The following is a 27647-nucleotide window of genomic DNA, read 5'->3' as shown; positions in this document are numbered from 1 at the left end:
AACTTAGATGTCTTCGAAATTTGCACAATAATTACTAGTGTCAGTGCGTCAGTCAGTAAATTTCTGTCTTTTGATGTAACAGTTCAGAGTGTCTTTCATGTTGCTTTTGGACCTTTCCAGGTGTTTGAAAATAAGATACAGCCTGCAAACCAGACGTCTTTCGGTTATGTCCACCAAGAGAAAGCCGGTCGCGGTGGCCGTGCGGTTCTGGCGCTCCAGTCCGGAGCCGCGGGACTGCTACGGTCGCAGGTTCGAATCCTGCCTCGGGCATGGGTGTGTGTGTGATGTCCTTAGGTTAGTTAGGTTTAAGTAGTTCTAAGTTCTAGGGGACTTATGACCTAAGATGTTGAGTCCCATAGTGCTCAGATCCATTTGAACCAAGAGAAAGCTTACCAGAAACCTGGTGAAACGCGTTGTGAACTTAGTTGATCTGTAGAACGTGGTCTAGAAATACTGCTAATAATGAAAAACCTCACGTGACGTAAGTGGACGTTCACGTTTTGTAGTCTACATTTAGTATAAAAATGTTGGGATTGTTTCTGTATATTTCTTGTATGAGTCCTCATTGCTAAACTTTTACGATAGCCAATCTGATCATTGCCGCCCCCCAGGGGTCGTTCCAGTCTTCATGGTGGGCGGTAGGTGGTACGCGTCTTAAAAACATTTTCATTCATTTTCCGTGAACTTTTGACATTATAAATTTGATAAATAATTATATGCTCCAACTTACTAAAACACTGAGTTACAAATTTTGTTAATTAAACTTCCTTCCCTATCTGATACGAGTAAATTACCGTTACTGTGGAGAGCGGTGGGAAAATTTTACTTCTCACACATATCCAAGAGTGAGTGATAAGTAAAACAGGTTGACTACTAACTTTGCAAGGCAATTAAATTACTTTCCAGTCCAACGTTTTAAGAACAAATTATTAATTATCGATTCTGAGACCAATTGTTTCTAAAAATTTGTACCAAACCTATTCCAAATTCCCTCTTCAACAGCCTAAAAATTGTGTGTCAGAGTATGTCAGTGATGAGGCTTAGGTGGTGCCAAAAATGTGATACCACGTATCCCTCCTCCATCGTTTTGTTTAGCGGCGAAGCCACATTTGGCAGAGATGGCATCCCGGAGTTGCGTAACATCCGTAAGTGAGCGATTGTTGTCATAGCACGGTTATCGCTAATTGTCAACGTCGATCTGGATTCAGTGTGTGGTGCCGTATTATCCTACACTACTGTACCACAAGCAGTTCGCCCCTACGTGTGGTTCAGGAATCATTAGACCCAAAGGACTTCAGTTCACAAGACAGAAAAATGTTCTTCCTTGATCTCGTGGTCTAGTTGGCAGCCCGTACCGGAATGGCTGAGCGGAAACAGCCCCGACAGTAATACATTGGCTTATTCAGCAAGCTCACCAGATGTCAGCGATATGGATCACTTGTGGTACTTGAATGGAACGACACGTAGTTATGAGATATCCTTACGAAGCTCGTTGCAATGCATACACAGTGATGACCGTACACCGAAGATAGTAGTGTACTTCATCTAATTCACAATGTTGAAACGTTATATCCCTACAGTTGTATATATACCGATTCCTAACTCCGAAACAACTAAGAAAGATACATTTCATAATGTTATCTGTTGATAAAACTCACTGAAAATGTTCAAAACGTCTCCTGCTTCTATACGAGATCGTACTCGTTGTCAGCATGATCTTTTCATTTCAAAGCCATCGAAGCATGACCAAATGTGTTTGTAGGCTCTCATGAAACGTTACTCCTCGCAATAAGAACAGTAATGTGGCGTATGCTCGATGGCGCTTCAAAGCGCATTTTAGTCATTTGTTCATCGCGTGCTTACTGATAACTTCCACGATACTTGGATAGGTGCAGTGTGATAGAGCACTACCAAGGCATGCATCTTCCTGAAACTTCATTCCCGTAGATTTTCATTCACAATATGCATTAGATGATACAAATCTCGAGAAGATTCATTACAGTACCTTTAAAGTATTTTTATCCTCTGGCCCGCCACAGCGTTGAGTTTCTTGCACTGAGTCAACTTTGTTGAACTGGACGGTACATTTGAATATAGTTTGAGTTTTAAATAAAAATACAGCTCGATGCAATAGAAATGACTTTGCACAAGATGTATTCCATTATTTATTTAGGTCATTTATTCAGAGAGATTGCGATATGTCGTTGTTATACCACTCTGTAAGAAAGATGATATGTTTACAGATAACTACCTAACCATTTCGCAACTAACATCGTTTTCTAAATCATTGAGAATATGGTGTACTGCAAAATATCATCCTACCTAAACAAAAAAACCAAAAATAGCCTTAGTAAATGAGTGCTTCAATTTCGGAAGAGTTCCGTAACTTAGAATGCCATTTAAACGTAAACTTATTAAATTTAACAAGCACTAAACAGGAAATTGACACCAGCTAGTACTTTCTGTGACTTGTCTAAGGCATTTGATTATGTGAGCCACAATATCTCACTGTCCTAGATAAACTGAGATATTTCGGATCTAATGAAGTCGCTCACCAATGGATAATATCATACCCAAAGAGAATAAGCTGTTCTTAATAACGAAACCAATGTAGCCAGGGAACTTTCTACTGACAGAAGAGGAATCACTTACAGGGTTCCACAAGGCTCAGTCGTACGTCCACTATTGTTTCTCATGTATGAAACCAACCTTCCGTCTAATAACGACCAGGATGCTTTTTGCAGGTGACACTAGCATTATAATAAGTCTAAACATACCTGTAGAAACAGAAGAAACGGTAAAGAAATGTTCTTAAATTTATTACTGAGTGATATTCTGCAAATGTTTTTACTCTCAGTTTCAAAAAGATTCAATGTATTCATTTGTGCACATCTAGAGGTGCTACAGCAATTATAAATGTAGCACATGCTGGGGACATAATAGATAGGGTGGAAAACCAAAATTTTTATTTGTTCATATTGATGATAAAGCGCAATGCAAAAAAATGGACTCCTAAAACAGTGTAGTTCAGCAACATTTCCTCATAAAATCATTGCAAATCCTCATGACAGACAAATCGTTAATTTAATATATGTTTTGTATTTTCATTCAAAGATGTCGTGTTGACAATGTACTCATAACTTATTGCTCAAAACACTTGTTGTGGGAATGATATGTCTTCTCATCCACGACAATCTTGTAGACATCTGTTTAAACACTTAGGCACTTTGACAATTGCTTCACTTTTTATATATTCACTCACGAACTTAGTTGTAAACAACCAACTGCAGTTCAGAAAGAAAAATGCGGTTGATTATTAGAATACCAGGAGGAAAAATTACTCTCACATTAAGATTGTCGTTAACACAAAAAGAGGTACAGAATGGTGCCACCATTCTTTCTCATCACTTAGTCACATAAAATGTCTGACAGTCAGCAAAGTTTGGTTTGAAAATAAATTCTTGTTCTGTGTGACAATTTATATGCACGTAATATGTACAGGGTGTTTCAAAAATGACCGGTATATTTGAAACGGCAATAAAAACTAAACGAAAAGCGATAGAAATACACCGTTTATTGCAATATGCTTGGGACAACAGTACATTTTCAGGCGGACAAACTTTCGAAATTACACTAGTTACAATTTTCAACAACAGATGGCGCTGCAAGTGATGTGAAAGATATAGAAGACAACACAGTCTGTGGGTACACCATTCTGTACGTCGTCTTTCTGCTGTCAGCGTGTGCTGTTCACAACGTGCAAGTGTGCTGTGGACAACATGGTTTATTCCTTAGAACAGAGGATTTTTCTGGTGTTGGAATTCCACCGCCTAGAACACAGTGTTGTTGCAACAAAACGAAGTTTCCAACGGAGGTTTAATGTAACCAAAGGACCGAAAAGCGATACAATAAAGGATCTGTTTGAAAAATTTCAACGGACTGGGAACGTGACGGACGAACGTGCTGGAAAGGTAGGGCGACCGCGTACGGCAACCACAGAGGGCAGCACGCAGCTAGTGCACCAGGTGATCCAACAGCGGCCTCGGGTTTCCGTTCGCCGTGTTGCAGCTGCGGTCCAAATGACGCCAACGTCCACGTATCGTCTCATGCGCCAGAGTTTACACCTCTATCCATACAAAATTCAAACGCGGCAACCCCTCAGCGCCGCTACCAGTGCTGCACGTGAGACATTCGCTAGCGATATAGTGCACAGGATTGATGACGGCGATATGCATGTGGGCAGCATTTGGTTTACTGACGAAGCTTATTTTTACCTGGACGGCTTCGTCAATAAACAGAACTGGCGCATATGGGGAACCGAAAAGCCCCATGTTGCAGTCCCATCGTCCCTGCATCCTCAAAAAGTACTAGTTTGGGCCGCCATTTCTTCCAAAGAAATCATTGTCCCATTTTTCAGATCCGAAACGATTACTGCATCACGCTATCTGGACATTCTTCGTGAATTTGTGGCGGCACAAACTGCCTTAGATGACACTGTGAACACCTCGTGGTTTGTGGAAGATGGTGCCCAGCCACATTGCACGGCCGACGTCTTTAATTTCCTGAATGAATATTTCGATGATCGTGTGATTGCTTTGAGCTATCCAAAACATACAGGAGGCGGCGTGGATTGGCCTCCCTATTCGCCAGACATGAACCCCTGTGACTTCTTTCTGTGGGGACACTTGAAAGACCAGGTGTACCGCCAGAATCCAGAAACAATTGAACAGCTGAAGCAGTACATCTCATCTGCATGTGAAGCCATTCCGCCAGACACGTTGTCAAAGTTTTCGGGTAATTTCATTCAGAGACTACGCCATATTATTGCTACGCATGGTGGATATGTGGAAAATATCGTACTATAGAGTTTCCCAGACCGCAGCGCCATCTGTTGTTGACAGTTGTAACTACTGTAATTTCGAAAGTTTGTCTGCCTGAAAATGTACTGTTGTCCCAAGCATATTGCAACAAACGGTGTATTTCTATCGCTGCTCGTTTAGTTTTTATTGCCGTTTCAGATATACCGGTCATTTTTGAAACACCTTGTACAAGTAATTGGGTGAAAATTACTAATTCACGTGCGTAATAGAGAAAAAAAATTTGTAAATAAGCATCATGTAGGCACGTTTAAATATGTACGTAGAATGATTCGTTCCTAGTGATTACGATTTACTGTACAAATGGATAATGGAATATGACATTAACTACCTGACAATCGGCACTACTTGTTCTAAAGGAAACGGTAGTCCATGGTACAATGGATTGAGAAATCTGTAGAAGCTGGAAGAGAGCAGTCTGAATGTTTTCTAGCGTTTCCTATGACGCTGTGATATTGTTAACTGTTACTAACAGCTGATAATATGATGCATCCGACGTGCCAATATTCCTTTGTTAATAATTAGTATGAAACATTTTCAGATCTGTGTTTGAGTCATATCTTTTTCCTTGTTTTTACGTTAAGGAAAAAGTCCAGTATAGTTACGGATGTATTTTTGATAAGCCGGATATGTATCGAGAAAACGGACGTATTGAATTGCACTACCAAGAAGTTTCTCGAGGACGACGGGACTTGCAATGAGATATGTTTCTAGGAGATTGAGGTTTCCAGCAAAGGGATGCATATGAAAGTGATATCCGGGGTGTGTAGAGAACCTCCAGCCGTGTGGTATGGGAAAGATGAAAGGCGAAGAGCCAGGGCAAGAGAGAGAGAGAGAGAGAGAGAGAGAGAGAGAGAGAGAGAGAGAGAGAGAAGAGAGTGAGAGGCGCTTCCGAGGGCCAAAAGACAAAGACTGCGACTCGATGTGGCGTCTCTTTGCTGCCATGTGTGGTGGCGTCACGTGACGCATCTGAATAGCTGTGGGGCTTCCGGCAGCAGCAAGCAGCAGGCTCAAGCCTGCACAAGAGCTGACCTCCAGCAGTCTGGCCACGCGTTCATAAGCCTTTCTTTCTTTAGTGTGTTTCAGTTATTACAATTTAAATTAGACGACCTAGGTACATACAGCACAAAAGTCAGTAAAATACATACTTCTTCATGTCTTTTTACATCTGCATCTGCTAATTGTGTGAAGCGAGTGGCAGAGGGTACTTCCCACAGTCTTAGGATTTCTTTTCGTTCCATTTGCGTATGTTATGGGGTTAGAATCTTCGCTCAGACGTCTCTTTCTGTGCCGTAATCAGTATATCGTTGTCGCTGGGGTCCCTATGGGAACGTACCCGTTAGCGGCGACAATATACTTCCAGCTTCGTCACTTAATGCTGTTTCCTGAAATTTCGTAAGTAGTCTTTCGCTGTGTAGTTCGTGTCTGTCTTGCAGCATCTACCAGTTCTGTTTTTGAACACTACAGTGGTGCACTCTCGTGAATGAAGCAATCCTGTGACCGTTCGAGCTGTCCTCAGTTTACGTTCAGTTACTGTTGTTACACATGTTGAGCGATAATATAGCACAAATCGGATAGTGTTTTGTAAGCAATCTCTTTTGTAGACAGAGTGTATTTTCCAAGTATCCTACTAATGAACCGAATTGTTCCACCTGCTTTACCTTTGACTACAGTGTGGTAATGCCAATTTACATTTTTAAATTTTTTTTTTGTTTTCAGTTATGAGTTTTCTTACTAATTTGATGCAGCTTGCCGCGAATTCTTCTCCTCTGCCTAAATTTTCATCTCAGATTAACACTTGAAACCTATGTGCTCAGTTATTTTCTGCATGTTGTTTGCTGTATTCCACTACAGTTTTCTCCTTCTACAGCTCCCCATAGTAACATGGCAGTTACTCCCTGGTGCCTTAACTGATGTTCTGCCATCCTGTCCCTTCTTGTCAGCGTTTTCCATAAATTCCTTTCGTTTCCTCGCCGATTCTATGGACAGTCTCCTCATGCCTTATCGTATTAGACCTCCTGACTTCAACGTTCTTCAATAGCACCACATCTCAAAGGCTTCGATCCTGTTTTGTTGTGGCTTTCGCACGGTCCACGTTTCACTACCATTTCCGTCATTACTTCTTCGATGTATTGATTGAACTGTAGAAGCGAAAGACTACATTCCTGTCTTACATGCTATTTAATCCGAGCACTCTGTTCTTGGTCTCCCACTCCTCCCTCTTGGTTCTTGTACTTGTTGTGTATTACCTGTCTTTCCCTGCAGCTTACCCCTGTTTTCCTCAGAATTAGAACTTCTTGTACCATTTTATATAATCGAACGCTTTTTTCGGGTCGACAAATCCAACGAACGTGACTTGATTTATATACAGTCTTGTCTTCATTATCAACCGCAATGTCAGAACTGCCGCTCTGGTTCTTTTACCTTTTTTTAAGGTCGAACTGATTGTCATCTAACACATGTCACATACAGAAAGTTAGACGAGACGTTTGTATGAGTTAACTGATTCCAGTTATGTCTCATTTATAGTATAGCAATTGTGCACTGCGTATTTTCGTTTTGTGAAGTGTAAAATTTTACGTTTCTGAACATTCGAAGAAAGTGGCCAACATCTGGACCACTTTGAAATCTTAACAAGATCTGGATGAATATTTGTGCATCGTTCTTTCAGACAATACACTATAAGTGACTTCATCATGTTGGAGAAAGTCTTACGTTCCTATTAATATTATCCACCAGTTCATTACTATACCAGAGAAACAGTAAAGACGAGTGCAATAAAAATTTCGCCCGCTCGCGAAACTTGCTTCATTCCGAAATGACAGTTATGTAACGTCAACATTTCCAGTCTTACTAAATATTCACCAGTTTCTGAAATATTTTGTTTTCAGGTAAAATGAGTCCTGTCATTTCCTGATTAGTGTAAGTGATATCCTAACAAATGAACCAGAGATTGCGCAGCATGTGGCGAGCGGCATAAAAATGTGTTACACTTTTTCCTTTGTTAGTGTGGCTCAAGTCACGCATTTGTCAAGAATTTAGCCATGAACTAGCAGTCGATAATCTACCTAACGTAAACTACCTTTCAAACATTTCGATATGTCGGCAACACCATCACATGCCAAGCTTTGCATACAAAATTAATCCATTTCCAATGCGGTTCGAGCGCTGTATTCGATATACTATTGCGTTAAAATACCATTTTCGTTATTACATAAGAGATCTGTATTAGTGCACAAGAAAAAAAAAAGTCATCGTTCCAGAAACATGAAATGCAATTGATACAGAAATGTGCATTTTCACAATACAGATGGTGCTAAAGTCCCACACTGCTTGACATAGCGTAGACCCACACAGCCGTACTAGGCAAGGTCCTAGTGGAGGAGGTTTGCCATTGCCTTTCTCCTACCGTAATGTGGATAAATGATGATGATGATGATGATGATGACAGCACAACAACACCCAGTCATCTCAAGGCAGGTGAAAATCCCTGACCCCGCCGGGAATCGAACCCGGGATTCTATGCTCGTAAAGCGAGAGCGCTACCGCGAGACCACGAGCTGCGGAGTCTCAATACAGAAACTCATTCTCATTTATGACGACCCGATAAATTGCCGCAAAAATCTAGGAGTTACAAGTGTTAGTAAATTACTATCGCTTTTTCAGCCAGTGGACTCGACAGTGAGAAACAGAATCAGTTTATGTCAGGAAATAGCTTCTCATAAATGACATTACTTACCTATAACTCTATATACGCTCCAGGAGTTTCTAATGAAAATTTCTTGTACTGCTATCAACGCAATTGACGGCGATAAAAGTAATGTGCTTTTCCTCTTACGTAATTGGCGAACTCTACAGTGTTTCACAGTTGCTGAATAAATGTGGGAATGGGATACAAATCCTAAACTCCTCCGCCCCCGCCTTCTACCCACTCTTCCCATCTCCTCCTCTTCCCCTCGTCCTCTCTAAGCATCTCTATGTCCATCTCATCGTGCCCATATCCATTTCCCGCCCCCTGCATCCCCAGTTACCACCACCACTACCACCCCCTCCCACCACCACCACCAACAACAACAACAACAAAACCACCATCACCCCGGCCCTCTGTCCTCATACCCCTCTCTCTGACCCTAAGCCTAGAGTATTGTGTTCACATACGAAACCTGCATTGAGAACTGAAGTCGCGTAAATGAGTAAGCGCTTAAATGAGTAAGCGGCCGGCAGAATGTTTACGATCAGTGTTCCTGTATGTTGTCTTTAACATTACATACAACTAGAAAAGCTATGTCTTGACTTTAGCACAACTCGGCAACGTGGAGATGTTCAAAGAAACGAAAATCGTCATAACACAATATCTGTGTAAAAATGCAACTGAGATGTTTTTCATTAATAATTATCATTGTCAGCTGTGGGCTCAACACTATCAATATCATTTAATGCGTTAACCGTTTGGGATCATTGGTGTATGAGGTATAAGAGAGATCTCTCCAGTTGTTGGATCTGTGAGGACAGTAGCTTCAATGGCAATTTTTCGCATAGTTTTGATCTGGGAACGGGTAGGGTTACAAAATTTCGGAAGACTCAGATTACCTAGTGTTATTTGAATTGTAAGCCGATAAGCCATAAATGCTCCTCTACGCCATCTGTAAAAGTGAAGGCTAGGTATAAAACGAAAGAGCACATTGTTGTGTATACAGCTTTTATTTGAAATTATGTGTGAGAAGAAAGAATATGAATGGGAGAAACAATTTGTCTAATGGTTTACACGTCTCGCTCTCGTAGTTGAAACTGATTCAGGAAAGAAATCGAAACAACATATTTTAAGAGAAAATTTGTACAATGCATCTTGGGAAAAAAGCCTACGTCTGCCTGAAATTATACTACTGTATCACACAAAAACTTGAAGTAAGCAGGTATATAGCTTTTTGAGGTTTTTCCTAACAACGTTACCCATTTCTAAATGAAATATATACAGGGTGAAGAGAAATTCACGCACTCGGGCTCCGCAGCGCGACTCCTCACATGCCAGCGATAAAAAATGTCTGTCACAAAATTTCGTCCGGCGGGTACATCCATCAGAAAAAGGACGTGAAAGAGTGGCAATCTAGCAACACTGTAACCATATTATGATAACTACCTCTGTCTGGACACATTGGTAGTGCTGTACAGTTGGTGCAGTGGATAGCGTTTTGGGTTAGCATGCAGGAAGCCGATGGTTCGATCCTGGGTTGAGCATGCGTTTTTTACTTGGTAAATGTAGTCCAGGTGGTACGGTACATCTACGTGATTACTCTGCAATTCACATTTAAGTGCTTGGCAGAGGGTTCATCGAACCACAATCATACCATCTCCCTACCATTCCAATCCCGAACAGCGCGCGGGAGAAACGAACATCTAAACCTTTCTGTTCGAGCTCTGATTTCTCTTATTTTATTTTGATGGTCATTCCTACCTATGTAGGTTGGGCTCAACAAAATATTTTCGCATTCGGAAGAGAAAGTTCGTGACTGAAATTTCGTAAATAGATCTCGCCGCGTCGAAATACGTCTTTGCTTCAGTGACTTCCATCCCAACTCGCGTAGCATATCTGCCACACTCTCTCCGCTATTACGTGATAATACAAAACGAGCTGCCCTTTTTTGCACCCTTTCGATGTCCTCCGTCAATCCCACCTGGTAAGTATCCCACACCGCGCAGCAATATTCCAACAGAGGACGAACGAGTGTAGTGTAAGCTGTCTCTTTACTGGACTTGTTGCATCTTCTAAGTGTCCTGCCAATGAAACGCAACCTGTGGCTCACCTTCCCCTCAATATTATCTATGTGGTCTTTCCAACTGAAGTTGTTCGTAATTTTAACACTCAGGTACTTAGTTGAATTGACAGCCTTGAGAATTGTTCTATTTATCGAGTAATCGATAATCGTCGACAGCGATTGCAGCAGATCCTCTAGGCAACATTTGAGCTTACATATTACAGTCGTAGAAATGGAAGATTGGTCACCTTTGATAGAAGCCCTTTCCACGTCGTGGGCGTGAATTTATTCGCACCACTTCACCTAGTGGACAGGAAACCTTTTTTCTTTGCACCCTCCTCCAATGGTCCTTAGTACCATCTATTATTCTTGCGTCTTTCAGGTCCATTACATTTCGTTAGGGCCTTACGTCACCAGTAGGACTAGCAACGTGCTTTGCAAATAATGTCCAAACTCGCTTACTATTTCTTTATGTACTCACCATGGTCCCACGAATTATGCCTTTCAACACTGAGTCTGCTAACCGCATGCTGTTTCGTACGTATCTAAATGCATTATTATTATTATTCCACGATGGGATTGTGGAAACATCACGTCTATTAACGTTAGGGAAGCAGTGAAATTCGAAACTGAACATTCCACAACTAGCGGTATCGAGATGAATGTTGCAGAACAATACCTCTCAGAGGGATAATGCACGTCAGGTGTAACAGCACGCAGGACTGAAGGCGTGTTTATACCGTACGCGCTGTTCACCAGACAGGGACTAGTTGAGAGCGGAGCAACGCGCACATGACAGACTCCAATGAACCTGCGTACATGTATCAAATTTTCTCATTGCAAACCTCTAAACCAGTGTGGCAGACGTATGGCATACACAAACAATGAATGTGTGGATATGCTTCTGGTCCTTGGTGTATCTGATAGCTCGGCTTGTATTGCAGCTTGTGGATGTGCTGCTAGATATCCTCATCAAAGCCATCCAGATAAAAATGTGTTTCGTCGTCTGGAGATGCGCCTTCGTGAGTCAGATTCTCTCCTTCCACCATCGCGTAACAAAATTAAATGTGACAAATTTTCGTCTTGAGCATATTTTCAGTATAAAATAGTTGTAAGAGAAAGGTAATTTGGCAACACTGTAGTCTTATGTACGACAATCGTTTTCATACAGCACTGTGTAGCTGTGATACCAAGTTAACACTGTGGGCAGATTTTTGCGTTGTAATACTAGTGTTCATGAGTTCGATACCAGCTCCAGTCAAAATTTTTATTTTTATTGATACATTGGTAAACGTTACAGATCGTACAAGAACAGTTTTTTTGATCTTTTAACATAGCTCCTTACATACCCCGCTTTTATGGCGTAACATGCAGCACACTAACCTGTGAGACACAAGGTCAACCAGAGACCGATACAATCCGCTCTGATAGACTGTGGGCTGCTACACTGGCCAGATTCAGTGCAGTTTTTCTACATTTAGAACATCTGCATCCACATGGATACTCTGCAAATCACATTTAAGTGCCTGGCAGACGGTTCATCGAACCACCTTCACAATTCTCTATTATTCCAATCTCGTATAGCACGCGGAAAGGATGAACACATATAACTTTCCGTACGAGCTATGATTTCTCTTATTTTATCATGGCGATCGTTTCTACATATGTAGGTCGGTGCCAACAAAATATTTTCACATTCGGAGGAGAAAGTTGGTGATTGGAATTTTGTGCGAAGATTCCGTCACAACGAAAAACGCCTTTCTTTTAATGATGTACAGTCCAAATTCTGTATCATTCCTGTGACACTCTCTTCTTCCATATTTCGCGATAATACAAAACGTGCTGCCTTTCTCTGAACTTTTTCTATGTACTCCGTCAGTCCTATCTGGTAAGGATCCCACACCGCGCAGCAGTATTCTAAAAGAAGACGGACAAGCGTAGTGTAGGCAGTCTCCTTAGTAGGTCTGTTACATTTTGTAAGTGTCCTGCCAATAAAACGCAGTCTTTGGTTAGCCTTCCCTACAACATTTTGTATGTGTTCCTTTCAATTTAAGTTGTTCGTAATTGTAATACCTAGGTACCTAGTTGAATTTACGGCTTTTAGATTAGACTGATGTATCGTGTAACCGAAGTTTCACAGGTTTCTGTTAGCACTCATGTGAGTGACCTCACACTTTTCGTTATTTAGGGTCAACTGACACTTTTTGCTCCATTCAGATAGCTTTTCTAAATCGTTTTGCAGTTTGTTTTGGTCTTCTGATGACTTTATTAGTCAATAAACGACAGCGTCAACTGCAAACAACCGAAGACACCTGCGCAGATTGTCCCCCAAATCGTTTATATAGATAAGGAACAGCAAAAGGCCTATAACACTGTCTTGGAAAACGCGAGAAATCACTTCTGCTTCACTCGATGACTTTCCGTCAGTTACTACGAACTGTGACCTCTCTGAGAGGAAATCACAAATCCAATCATATAACTGAGACGATGTTCCACAAGCACGCAATTTCACTACGAGCCGCTTGTGTGGTACCGTGTCAAAAGCCTTCTGGAAATCCAGGAATACGGAATCGGTCTGAAATCCCTTGTCGAAATATTTAGACGGTTTCTCACGCTCGTTTTGTCAAATGCTGCGCTGGCCCTAATTGCCTCTTTGAAGAACACTATACACAAACAATTAAACATACGCTCATGCACAATTCACAACAGCTGCCTCACACGGCCTCCCTCCCTTAGGTAACTGATTACAACTGCAAGAGGAAGGATGTCTGTCTGCAGAGTTGAGTAAAAGAAATAGCCAACCATTGAAGACAGCAGGTTTGTACCACACGGGATTTACGGTTAGAGGAAGGAGGCAGTGTGCGGGATGTTAGGGATAAACTGCAACTATTTCTAGATGACAGGGAACAGTATAGTGAATAACGTTACATCAATATTTCCTCCATTTGCAGACGAATAATTATCGCTATTACGAGTAGTATTTTTTTATGCTGGTTAGCACTGGAAAGTATAGATGGCACAAGTGAGCCATTAATATTTATTTTCCCCTGGGTAGCCGGTCAGGTATTGAAGTTTGGACACATGGATAAAATATGTTTTTTTCTCTAATGAAGGCACAGTAAGCTTCACGGTGCAGTTATGACCGTGCAGAAAAATCAGGCAGTAAATTACGTGGTATGTCTATGGGAAGTCTGTGGGATGCAAACAAAAACAGCTAACACAATGAAGTGCGAACAAATTATGATACCAATATTCTCAGAATCTGTAGCTATTCCCCTAAATCCTGTATGTACATTGCACATTTACACACCATAAATGCTAAATAATTATTTAGAGCAGCCTTAATCACTAAGCCTTGCTTACTAAACTAGCCAAGCCATGCTAAGAAGAAAGGCTGAAAGTCTTTCAAGAAGTAAACGTGCACCTACATATATATACGTCCTGTATCGCGGCCTAACGATCACTGATTGACACATTACTGTGGAGACACCACAAATCATAGAAATACACTGTGGCGCTTGTCCTCGCTAGGAGAAGCTGTCAACATGTACGGCAGCTTGAATTTTATTCATCTAGCAGACTGTGACATCCCCTGACTGACAGTGAAATCCTGCTGTAGCCTGCAATCGTAAATTACTACTGGACTGCTGCTTGGGAAGACAATGTTATTCGTACAAAGTTTTGACTACGTATTCTGCAAATTTTAGGTTGAACTATCTTGTACCATTTTGGTTCTAACCCAATGTCTAGCCACAGATGGCTTACGAACTATTTTACTTATTGTACTGTTAACTTCCTTTCAATTTGTGAATAAATCAGAGCGTCCGCCAGGAGAGTGTTGAATACTTCACCAGCCTCTATGGCGGTGACGTACGAGCACACTGCTGAATATTCATTCGTCTTCAGTTACATTGGTAGCGTAGGAATGCTGTCCGTTGAAATCTATATAGATACCATTAAACAAGTTAACCACTTTGCTGTGAATAACAACAATAATTCTAAAATACTGCATACCTCTGACTGCAATCAATAGATACTCATGTACACACATCAGTAGCAGCAGATTTTACGTAAAAACCACACATAGATTCATCTTGGAGCAGACCAGATTGCAGAATGTTTCCAAACTCATATGCTAATGGAAAATGGTAGTTTTAAGCTACATAAAACTGTTGTCAGACAATAAACTTCAAATTAAAACTTTATGTATTGTGTGAATACATCTCGGAAGTAACGTTGGATGGGTAGCAATTAATCCTCTTTAAAGATGTCACGAATGCTCAAAACATTAAAATTTTGTTTTTTATTTAATAAAATTATGTGATTCTTCCTCAATCTAAAAATATATACGTCACGTACATTATCACACCATTTTCCTGGTTAAAGCACATATGGTCCGTATTTTTAAATGCCTAGCTGCCACACTGATATCAAACTCCAAAACGTGCTTAAGAGGCCTCATTACTTATCACAGACTGTTGTGGTAGAACTGTGGCTAAGAAAATTGGATCTTTTACATTCTAAACTCCTAGAAAAAATGTTTCATGTCGAAACACAGAATCCAAATGAAAGCTTCAAAAGTTGCATTTCGTAGCGCTTGCCTACTTTTCCGATTGGTATTATGAATGCCACTATATTTTTTAATAATGGAGTGACAAGCAGACAAAAAACTGTGATCACACTAGGCATCAAAACTCTGGATTATATGGAAAATGGCATCTACAGAAGGCAACGCGTTGCTGAAGCTGGAAAAGTGTTTGAAAGAATAACAGCGGAGGGCACAAAAACAAGGGAAAGAAGGGAAAATAAGGAAGATGAAAAGGACAGTAGGAATCAAAAAGATCAAGGAGTTGGAATGCTTTGATATGTTATCACTGACAAAAGAATGAAATGAAAACCATCACTTTCAGTTTTCCTTAATTTACGTTCATTGCATACTTAGCTATAATTATATCAGCCACTATCGAAGCTACAAAAACAGTATTTTGCATGACTAATAATAGAGTGCTTGCCTACACATTTAAGTAGTGTTCTTAAATTTCTATGAGAAAAATTTGATTTTTAAAGAATATTATTTTTATATACACAGAACAAGAAATTGGTAAATATTTCTGCCTTATTCTTTTATCATGTTAATAATTAAAACAATAAATGATATCAAAATACATAAATCTCAGTACACCTTGACAGAACTGTGAAAATTTAATTTTGAACCGAAAAGTGTAAAGCTCAGGCTACACGATTCGAAACCTTGAATAACCGATACATCAAACAACTCACATGCGTGAAATCTATTCTTTTTCAGTAGAATTAACATATGCAATCTCACTGCAAAACAAAATGACTCGAATTAAAATGTTGGCCCAGAATAACTAATCTTTGTCTTTAGCTTTGCAAACAATCTTTGTACCAGGACTGCTACTGTAATTACAGAGAAAAAGAACGTATAAATTAACGCATCTCACTTTGTGATAAAACTGCTCGAAAACTCACGAGATAGCACTTTCTGTAATCTTTTACTGTTTTGTAACCTCTGAACGGATATAATATTATTTTCACATTCCAAAAATCACTGTCCTTACCTTGGACATGAATTTCGATGATAATTAAATCTGTTGGCCAACCTGTGCGCACGAAACGTTTGTCTGTTCTACACTCTGTTATTATTACGATAATGATGAGACTGTCAAAAATCATATTTCATTTACCATACTTTCGATGTGCTATGCTATACGGTATCTCTTCAATTTTCATAAAAATGCTTTTGCAGCATACAACTCACGATGTGCAATTCCAGTATAGAAACACATTTACAAAAGTAAAGAATGAAATATGAGAAACTGAAATTAACGAGTGATAAATGAGGAAAGGCTCTACGTTAAACTAGCCTTCGTTAAGCCACGACAACAACACACATTTTCATATAGTTTACACACCCAGGCAAGTTATCAAAATATTTCTTAATAGCTTTCCAGAATACAAGTACTTTGGTTCAAATGGCTCTGAGCTCTATAGGACTTAACATCTGAGGTCATCAGTCCCCTAGGGAAAAAAATGGTTCAAATGGCTCTGAGCACTATGGGACTCAACTGCTGTGGTTATCAGTCCCCTAGAACTTAGAACTACTTAAAGCTAACTAACCTAAGGACATCACACACATCCATGCCCGAGGCAGGATTCGAAGCTGCGACCGTAGTGGTCGCGCAGCTCCAGACTGAAGCGCCTACAACCGCTCGGCCACTCCGGCCGGCACAATTACTTTCTCTGATACTTGTTTAAAATGGTTCAAATGGCTCTGAGCACCATGAGACTTAACATCTGAGGTCACCAGTCTCCTAGAACTTAGAACTACTTAAACCTAACTAACCTAAGGACATCACACACATCCACGCCTGACGCAGGATTCGAACCTGCAACCGTAGCGGTGTCGCGGCTCCAGACTGAAGCTCCTAGAACCGCTCGGCCACTCTGGCAGGCGATACTTGTTTCAAATATAAGAAAAAAATCATATATTGCATTGTAATATTTCTACACCAAACTTCAATCACACGCAATGTTCTAACAGTAAGAAACTACGTAACTGGAAATGTAAAAACCTGAATTACCTTACGCATTGGCTTACATGATTCACCCATTAATACAATCTCACTTACTCAAAATGTTACGTCAAAACGTATTATTACAAAATCCTTCGTAAACACTGCTGCCTCCACTACACGGCAGGCCATCTTCCGTCCTTTCCAAACCAAGGACTTTGCCAGACGGTCCAACATACACTGACTGCAACTCTCTTCGAAAGAACTGACCACTCTGACCAACATCTGTGGTCTCAGGAACTGACTTACAAAGAATAGGGTTATATCGATACTACAGTGGTTGAGTCCGTACATCAAATCCACAAATTCATTTACGTTTATGATCAAAACATGTTGAAAATCGTAATGACAAATGGGACAGTCCTCTTTCACCTTTTATTTTGAAAAGTGTGGAAATATAGCGTACATAAAATGAGAATTATACATACTTCAGTATGTACGATAAAAATCATTTTCACTCTATTATCAGTACCACAGTATTTAAATTTGTGTCACGTAGAGGTCACACTACAAATTTTTGTTTTGTTTATGTGTCACTTCAGTATCTATTAATCTTTTTGTGTTATTAGATTTTAAACTGCTTTTGTTTTTAAAAAAATCTTTATTTCTATAACAATACTAATTATACATGTTAACCCACCTCCTAACATGATTAGTGGGTCATAGAGTGATACATAAATTGGGTTACAATGCAGCTTTACAATTACAGTTATGTTAGTGAGCTACAGTTTAAACTACTACAGTGTGTTAGTTTTCTACAACAATGGGCAGTTTGATTTAACCTACTTGTTAATTAACTAATCTAGAATGACTACTACCTCCAGCGTCACAGCTGTGCCAATACAAACGTACTTAGGATAGCCAGGCTCCACGAGCTAACCCCGAGGAGCATGCCCCTGGCACTGGTCTGGCCGAAGTTAGTATTCGCTGCAGTTTCCTCAATTAATGTCCTAAATCTAAGTCCTACAAAAAACTAACTTAGCCTACGTCATGTCCGGTGCTTTTGTCATAATCGGTGGTATTGACCCCCCCCCCACCCCCCTCCGCCCCCTAGTCCCATACGTGGCGGTTTCCACCTATGATGGAAGTCGGCCATTCCACGCACAGGCGGTATGGGAATGAGATCTGGTCTCAGTCGGTTGATCTATGAGTTGCTACCTGTTCTTGGTCCCTCAGATATTCTGCTAACACATTCCGTGATACCTCACCTGCTAGTGCATTCAAAGTGTGAAAAGTGTCTTCTTATCTGAGTAGTTGGTATGTGTCGTTGTTCGGAAGTATGTCTTTGAGTGTTGTCGCGACATCATTGAAGAGAGGGCACTCGAAAACCACATGGTCGGGAGTTCCCTCTGCCGAGCCACAGTCACACTTGGGGGTAGTCATTTTCCCAAACCGACGTAAATATGTCGGATAGGGTCCGTGTCCAGTAAGAAAGTGAGTAAGTCCCTACGCTCTCTTACGTCTGGTAAGAACTGGAAGGTTCTTCTCCCAGTTTCTTCTTTCTCCCAAACCCTCTGCCAAAGTTCCTCCCCTCTGTTTCGTATTTCCCTCTTATCCTCCACCCTCACACCCATGACCTCTCTTATTTTCTCCCTGTTCCCCTTTTTGGCCCAGAACCACGCCGCTTGCTTACGTATCTTGAACCGCTTGTAACAAATACAGATCACGAGATCCAGGTTACTTTAATGAAAGTACAAACACCAAGAGAGGCGTTTCACAGCTGAAAGACGGTCGCGGAGGTCAAATGCGAGAGTGCGCGGCGTGTGTGACGCTGAGAGAAAGAGCGGACGGTGACCGGAAGGGCGTGGCTGCCACGGCCGGTGAGTGCGTTGCTAACTCTGCGCACACAGATCGCTAACATTTCCGATTCGTTGGCTCCGGTCGCTTACGTATGCCACCCCACAGCTGTGCTACAGCTATGGTACAGAGAACCGGGAACAGTACTGCTTCATAACGTTAGTACGGCTCTTTTACGCTGCCATCTACTGCAACTGCAGCACCGGGAGGCACAGCAAATAAAGAAATTTCACTTGCAATGTAGATCATATAACGTCTTTTGCAACTGTAATAAGAGTCTTATTCATATTTGTTCTAAAGGAGACGTTTCTACGTCCGCAAAGCACTGTATGTAACCTACCGGCTGACAAACCATTGCCTGGCTATTCAAATCATCAGTTTTCCATTACAAACGAAAACAAAACAAATTAACTGTGTTTGTGGTGCAATATCGAAAAAAATCATTTCCATTTATTCTTGAAAAGACATTTGAAATTATTAAACAGTGCTTCAAAGAAATGTGCACAGTGTACGAATGTAAAAGTGCAGCGTCCAGGGCAGTTTCTGTATGCTGGGCGCAGCATCTTCCGTCTCTACAACGCGATTTTGTAAACGTCTCTGCGGCAGTAGCTCTTTGTATCTCTATAGACGGCTGTAGTTTTCGCCTACAGCCGTCTGCGGTTTCGCAGTTGAAGGCTGTCGAAAGTACAGCCAGGTGTCGAAGATTTCCGTAAGCTGGCTCGACTGCAGGAGTAAAGAATAAATGTATTAAAACTTCACGCATTATGCCGCTTTTTTTACTCAATTAAAGCAAGTTACGAGTGGCTTCCCTTGAAAACAACAGGACACATCTCTGTCCGCAAATTTATGCCACATCTAATGCTTTGGTGTCATCGACGGAGCTTTAATTCTTATCTTTCTTCTTTCTTTCCTTCGGGAAAGTCAATTCCATTGCGCGTGCAGTTTCAAGAGAGCATCCGCCACTGACCCATACAAATGTGATGCAAGTGTCGTAAGTACAATACAAACCGCTCTTCACTGACGCTCTAACGCTGTACTCCCCTTGGATTTTTTCGCCAGTAAACAAACCACTCCTCTGTTTCTTAGCGGCTGAAACATTATTTCTGTGAGTCACTTTTAGTGCTTCGTGACGAGAGCGGACGCGCTGAAAGAAGTCGAAGTACAAATACCTATCAACAACTCCTGGAAAAACACCAAGGGTTGGGTCGTTGTTAGTCATGGGAAATGTTTCGGTTAGATTATATGGCATGAGACCACTAATTCATGTGGAGCTATCACATTACCAAAGATTGCAAACAAAGTAAAGTGATGCCACTCGACTGAAAGGGTTTACGAATGGCTGAAAAAAAAAAGACTTTCTTCGTTTTTCTTCCTCTTCATTTGTCTGACAGGGCATCTGCCCGTTTCGACTATGCAACAATACTCACCACCTACTCGTTGTTATAATAAGTTTTTTTGCTTTGACGGTTGTACCCTACACACTGGTCAGCCAGAAAATTACGACTACAGACCTGCTATCGATATAAACCCGTCCAGGTGATATAAGCGACACACGACGAGGAATGACTTTTAATGAGACACATGCTCGGTGCATGTAGTATCATTGAGCGTGCTGCCCCTGTCCCTGTGTATAACAGGGAAGGCACGCGATCTATCTGAGTTTGACAGAAGGCAGATTGTGATGGCCCGGAGGCTCGGTGCGAGCGTTTCGTGAACTGCACCACCTGTCGGGTGTTCGAGGTGTGCTGTGGTGAATGTCTACAACACGTGACGAAGGTGAAATCACGTCCAGACTGCGTTGGGTTAGGCAGCTACTTCTTATTACAGATGTCGGACGTCGTAGGCTGAGGAGACCGGTGAAAAAAGACAAGCGGTGAACTGTGGTCAAATTAACATCAGACTTTGATGACGGGTAGAGTACAAGTGTGTCTGAACACAAAGTGCAATGAACACTCCTAACGACGGTGCTCCTCAACCAACGAGCCATGCGTGTGCCAATGTTAACACCATGGCATCGGCATCTATGACTGATATGGGCACATGGCGATCGGCACCCGACGCTGGCGCAGTGGCTGAGCGTTGCATTGTCTGATGAATCCTGATACCTCCATCGTCGCGAATCCGCCGTCTTCAAGGGGAACAGTGATTAGTATCCATAACGTCCTCGGTCGCAGGTTCGAAACACACTACCACTTAAATTTTGATTAATAATCAGCGTTGGCGGCACAAGACTTCCGGCATTAGATGTCAACCTCATTCGGCCTACGACCTTGCCAAAATGGTTCAAATGGCTCTGAGCACTATGGGACTTAACATCTTAAGTCATCAGTCCCCTAGAACTTAGAACTATTTAAACCTAACTATCCTAACGACATCACACAACACCCAGCCTATCACGAGGCAGAGAAAATCCCTGACCCCCCCCCCCCCCCCCCCCGGGAATCGAACCAGGGAACCCGGGCGTGGAAAGCGAGAACGCTACCGCACGACCACGAGATGCGGGCTACGCTCTTGTCAAAGAGGGCTGAAGAGCGAATGGAGGTTCAGGGCACTCGTGTTGTTTGTGTGGGAAACCGTCCTTAAAGACGGAAGAATCAGCAATGACCAACGGCATGAGGATGCAGAAGACAATGGAAACCACTGTGTTAAAGACACGTGAGATGTATCCATAGCACATGTGGCCTGTAACTGAAAAAGTGTTGTGATGATATAATTATTGGCAAAAGATTTCGGAACAGTTCCCCTTTAGAATCTCCGGGAGGGGACCGCCAAGGATGAGGTGACCACGAGAAAAATATTGAATAACCAACGAAACGATAATGTTGTATGAGGAATGTGGAGTGTCGGCAGTTTAAATATGGTAGTGAAACTAGAAAATCCTTAAAGGGATAGTCAAAGGCTCAATCTGGATATAGTACGACACAGTGAAGTAAAATGGAAAGAAAAGAAGGATTTATGGTCTGATAAGTGTAGGGTAACATCAACAGCAGCAGAATATGGTGCAACGGGAGTGGAGTGTGTTTGAATAGGAAGGTAGGGCAAAGACTATGTTACTGTGAACAGGTCAGTGACAGGGTTGTTCTTATCACAATCGACAAGAAACCAACCCGACAGCGGTAGTTCTGGTACACATACCGACGTCGCTAGCTGAAGCTGAAGAGATAAAGAAAGTATATGAGGATATTAAAAGGGTAAAGAGTATTTAAAGGGAGATGAAAATCTAATAGTCATGGGGGATTGGAATGCCGTTTATGGGAAGGAATAGAAGAAAAGCATACAGGAAATTTGGGCTTGGAACAAGGAGTGGGAGATGGAAAAGACTAATCGAGCTATGAAATAAATTTCAGCTAGTAGCAACAAATACTCTGAAACTTCCTGGCAAATTAAAGCTGTATGCCAAACCGAGACTCGAACTAGGGACCTTCGCTTGTCGCGGACAAGTGCTGTGTTCAAGACTCAGACGAGGTGGAGGAATGTTTGGAAAAGGCAGGGTATGTGGGAAGATTTCAGTTGCTTTAGATCGTGGTCAGGCAGTGATTCCGAAACCAGATACTGGATTGCAAGGCGAATCCAGGAGCAGATATAGATTCAGATCGCTAAATAGTAATCATGACGAATAAGCTGAAGTTGAAGAAATTAATCAGGATGAATCAACACGCAAAGTATTACGGAAGTACTAAGGAATGACAAGATACGCCTAAAGTTCTCTTAGAGTATAGAGACTGCATTGAGAAATATGTCTGTAGGCAGTAAAGTTGAAGAGGAGTGGAAATCTCTAAAAAGACCAATCACAATAGTTGCAAAGGAAACCATAGGGCCGGCTGCAGTGGCCGAGCGGTTCTAGGTGCTACAGTCTGGGACCGCACCACCACTACGGTCGCAGGTTCAAATCCTGCCTCGGGCATGGATGGTTGTGATGTCTTTAGGTTAGTTAGGTTTAAGTAGTTCTAAGTTCTAATGGACTGATGACCTCAGATGTTAAGTCCCATAATGTTCAGAGCCATTAGAACCATTTTTTGAAACCGTAGGTACAAAGAAGGTAACTGCGAAGAAACCGTGGGTAACAGAAGAAATACTGCTGTTGATCGATGCAAGAAGGAAGTACAAAAATGTTCAGGGAAATTCAGGAATACAGCAATACAAGTCCTAAGTATATAAGTAAATAGGAAGTGCAGGAAAGCTAAGACGAAATGGCTGCACGGAAAATGTAAAAAGGCGGAAAAGAAGTGATTGTCCAAAGGACTGACTCAGTGTATAGGAAAGTCAAAACAATCTTCGGTGAAATTAAAAGCTAGGGTGGTAACATTAAATACAGAGGAGAGAGCGGATAGGTGGAACGATACATCGATGGCCTCTATGAGGGGGTAGATTTGTCTGATGTGATAGAAGAAGAAAAAGGAGTTGATTTAAAAGATATTGTGGATCCAGTACTAGAATCAGAATTCAAGAGATCTTTGTAGGACTTAAGATCAAATAAGACTGAAGGAATGGATAACATTGCATCAGAATTTCTAAAATAATTGAGGTGAAGTGGCAACAAAACGAGAATTCACATTGGTTGTAGAATGAATGAGTCTGGCGACATACTATCCGACTTTCGGAAAAATTCACATTTCCGACGACTAAAAGAGCTGACAAGTGCGAGAATTATCGCACAATCAGCTTAACAACTCATGCATCCTAATTGCTTACAAGAATAATATACGGAAGAAAACTGAGAGTGTGTTAGGTAACCATTAGTTTGGTTTTAGCAAAGGTAAAGGCAGGAGACAAGCAATTCTGACGTTGCGGTTGATAATGGAAGTAAGACGAAAGAAAAATCTAGACACATTTATTGGATTTGTGAATCTGGGAAAAGCGTTCGACAATGTAAAATGGTGCGAGATGTTTGAAATTCTGAGAAAAATATGGATAAGCTATTGGGGGAGAGATGGGTAATGTACAATACATACAAGAGTCATGGCGGAATAATAAGAGCTGACGATCAAGAACGAAGTGTCCGTATGAAAAATGGTGTAAGACAGGGATGTAGTCTTACGCGGAATGTAGTCATTCGCGCCTACTGTGCAATCTGTACATCGAAGAAGCAATGATGGAAATAAAATAAATGTTGAGGAGAGGAATCAAAATTCGAAGTGAAAGGACACCAATGATATGATTCGCCAATCACATTGCTATCCTGAATGGCTGTGAACAAGAATTACATGATATGCTGAACGGAATGAACAGTCTGATGAGTACAGAATATGGACTGAGAGTAAATCGAAGGAAGACGAAAGCAATGAGAAGTAGCAGAAATGAGCATAGCGAGAAACTTAACATCAGGATTGCTCGCCAGGAAGCAGATGAAGTTAAGAAATTTTGCTACCTAGGCAGCAAAATAACCAATGAAGGACAGACCAAAGAGGACATCAAACAAACTAGCACTGGTGAAAATGGCATTTCGTGTCAGATGAAGTCTACTAGTACCAAACATTGACCTTTTTTCGACGAAGACATTTCTGAGAAAGTGTGTTCGGAACACATCACTGTATGGATGTGAAAAGTAGACTGTGGGAAAACCAGAACAGAAGAGAGTCGAAACATTTGAGATGTGGTGCTACAGACGAATGTTGAAAATTAGGTGGACGGATAGGGTAAGGAACGAGGAGCTTCTACGAAGAATCGGAGAGAAACAGAATATGTGGAAAACACTGCAAGGAGAAGCGTCAGGATGATAGGAGGCGATTGGTGTGGCCGAGCGGTTTTAGGCGCTTCAGTCTGAAACCGCACGATCGCTCCGGTCGCAGGTTCGAATCCTGCCTTGGGAATGGATATGTGTGATGTCCTTAGGTTAGCTAGGTTTAAGTAGTTCTAAGTTCTAGGGGACTGATGACCTCAGATGTTACGTCCCATAGTGCTCAGAACCATTTGAACCCTTTTTTGACGTTAGGAGATCTGTTAAGTCATCAGGGAATAACTTCCATGGTGCTTTAGGGAGCTGCAGAGGGCAAAAACTGTAGAGGAGACGAAGATTGGAATACATCTAACAGGTAATTGAGAACGTAGGTTCTAAGTGCTACTCTGAGAGGATGAGGTTGGCACAGGAGAGAAATTCATGGCGGGCCGCATGAAACCTGTCAGAAGACTGATGACCCCCCCCCCCCCAAAAAAAAAAGCAGGCAGGGCTCCATTATGCTGTGGGGAACATTCACATGCTCATCCATGAGTCTAGTGAACCTCGTGTAAGGCACCATTATGGCCAAGGAGTATCGTACACTTGTTGTAGACCACGTACACATCTTCAAGACGATCATGTTTCCCGAAGATAATGCGCCATGTCACAGTGCTAGGAGTGTGTTAGTGTGGTTCGACGAACGTAGTGGTGACTCCCCAATTTTGCCAGATCAGTACCCCATCGAACACATCTAGGATGTGATTGAGCGTGGCGTCAGAGTTCATCGCCTCCCTCCCCGGAATTTACGGAAATTAGCTGATTCGTGTGTGCAGATGTGGTGCCAATTCCCTTCTGTGACCTACCAAGGCTTCCATGCCAAGACGTGTTGCTGGTGTTATCTGCCCCAAAGGTGGATACACGGCTGTTAGATAGGTGGTCATAATGTTTGTCTGATCAGTGCAGAACCACAGCTAACAAAAAATTATTCATAACTGTAGAGACATGACGCTGAAAAAGTGTTAAGAAATGGTTCAAATGGCTCTGAGCACTATGGGACTTACCTGCTGAGGTCATCAGTCCCTTAGAAATTAGAACTACTTAAACCTAACTAACCTAAGGACATCACATATATCCATGCCCGAGGCAGGAGTCGAACCTGCGACTGCAGTGCCTAGTACCTCTGGGCCACACCGACCGGCTACTGAAACAGTGTCATTGCTTATGACCTCGTCTGAACTTACTAGATACCTCCAACCGACTCTGTCCAGTTTCTGTTTCTTTTGATATAGTGAAATCGTGCAGATTTGAATCTCACTGTGGGCAATGACCTTTTATGAGATGGCTGACTCGAAATGTTTATTGCACGCATCTACTTTGACAATATTCACTTGGAAATGGGTTGAGATGAACACACTTTCATTGACAGCAGTAAATCTCCTTTGAAAATGATTATAACTGTAGAAACGTGACATTGGTCCCTGTAGATTAAGATCTTCGTACGGCGACTGTATTTACGCCGTTTTGTAGGGCCGAGAATGGTACTTGTATACAAGCAGGACAGCTGCGTTGATATGTCAAAACATCGGTTCACCGTATTGACGGCGTGGTCACGATCTCCTTCAATCATGCTACTTCTTTGACCCATTCTGTCACGTATTCACGTCGACCCATTTCACTGCACAGTTTCCATTCAACCGATTGGCATATACATACCAATTCATTGCTACGACTTTCGTCAGTAGTGGAGGGTCACATGACCACTCGGTCTTAAACCACTATCTACAGAGCTCCAAAGCGACCAGCGTACACTTTTAAAGGGGTGACTACTGTCTTTTTCCGTATACTCACTTACAGCTATATTAGAAGTGCATTGTGTACACAAAAATTTCATAATAAGGAATCATTTGACCGTACTTGGATGTCGAATTAGTAAAGATGTAAGACAGATTACGAGGTGTAGAAGTGTGAAAGCGGAATTTCCCTGTAAATGGTGTAGCCGTCAGTGTACGGCGCGTGAGAAAACGTCTGCAGCGCCATCCGCTTCCTGTGACGGCTGACGACGAATATTAGCACACAGTAACCCACGTTCCACAAATCGGTATCTGTTTCAAACCCGTATACATGTCGAGTTTTTTGCCTACGAACTACGATTTCTGGACAGCACTGGTTTTCTATTATCGTTTGAAGAAAACTGATGCAGAATAGCATCGAATTATTGTCAAAGCTTTTGGTGAACATGCTCTTGGAGGAACGCAGTGTTTCGCGTGATTCAAAAAATTCAAAAGTGGTGATTTTGACGTGAGAAACGACGAGCGTGGAAAGCCGCCGAAAAAGTTTGAAGACAACGAATTGCAATCTTTATTGCATGAAGATGATATTCATACTAAACAGGAACTCGCGGAACAATTGAATGTGACGCAGAAAGCCGTTTCTATTCGGTTGGAAGCTATGGGAAAGGTGCAGAAAGTGGGAAAATGGGTGCTGCATGAGTGAATGAAGGAAGCAAATCGAAAGACCACTTGTGAAATGCTGTTCGCCAAATACAAAAGAAAGTCGTTTCTCCATCGTATAGTGGTAGTTGATGAAAAATGGATATATTTTGAGAATCATAAGGATAAGTCATGGGTGAATCCAGGCAAACCATCGACATCCACTGCAAGATGAAATTGCTTCGAAAAGAAGACAATGCTCTGTGTTTGGTTGGATCGTAAGTGTGTCATCTATTATGAACTGCTAAAATCTGGCGAAACTGTTAACACTGATCGCTACCAACACCAAACGACCAATTTAAATCGACAGTAACGTGACAAAGACCGGAAGATGGAAAAAGGCAACACAAAGTCATATTGCTCCATGACAGCGCCCCATCACATACAGAAAATCGTGCCTGGAAAATGATCGAGGCGTTCAGTTGAGAAATATTAGGGCATGCCGCTTGTTCTGCAGCCTTGGCTCCGTCCCATTGTCA

The sequence above is a fragment of the Schistocerca gregaria genome, chromosome 4 (assembly GCF_023897955.1).
Source record: "Schistocerca gregaria isolate iqSchGreg1 chromosome 4, iqSchGreg1.2, whole genome shotgun sequence".
Taxonomy (NCBI): domain Eukaryota; kingdom Metazoa; phylum Arthropoda; class Insecta; order Orthoptera; family Acrididae; genus Schistocerca; species Schistocerca gregaria.
The sequence above is the reverse complement of the archived record's forward strand: the minus strand, read 5'-3'. Positions refer to the sequence as shown.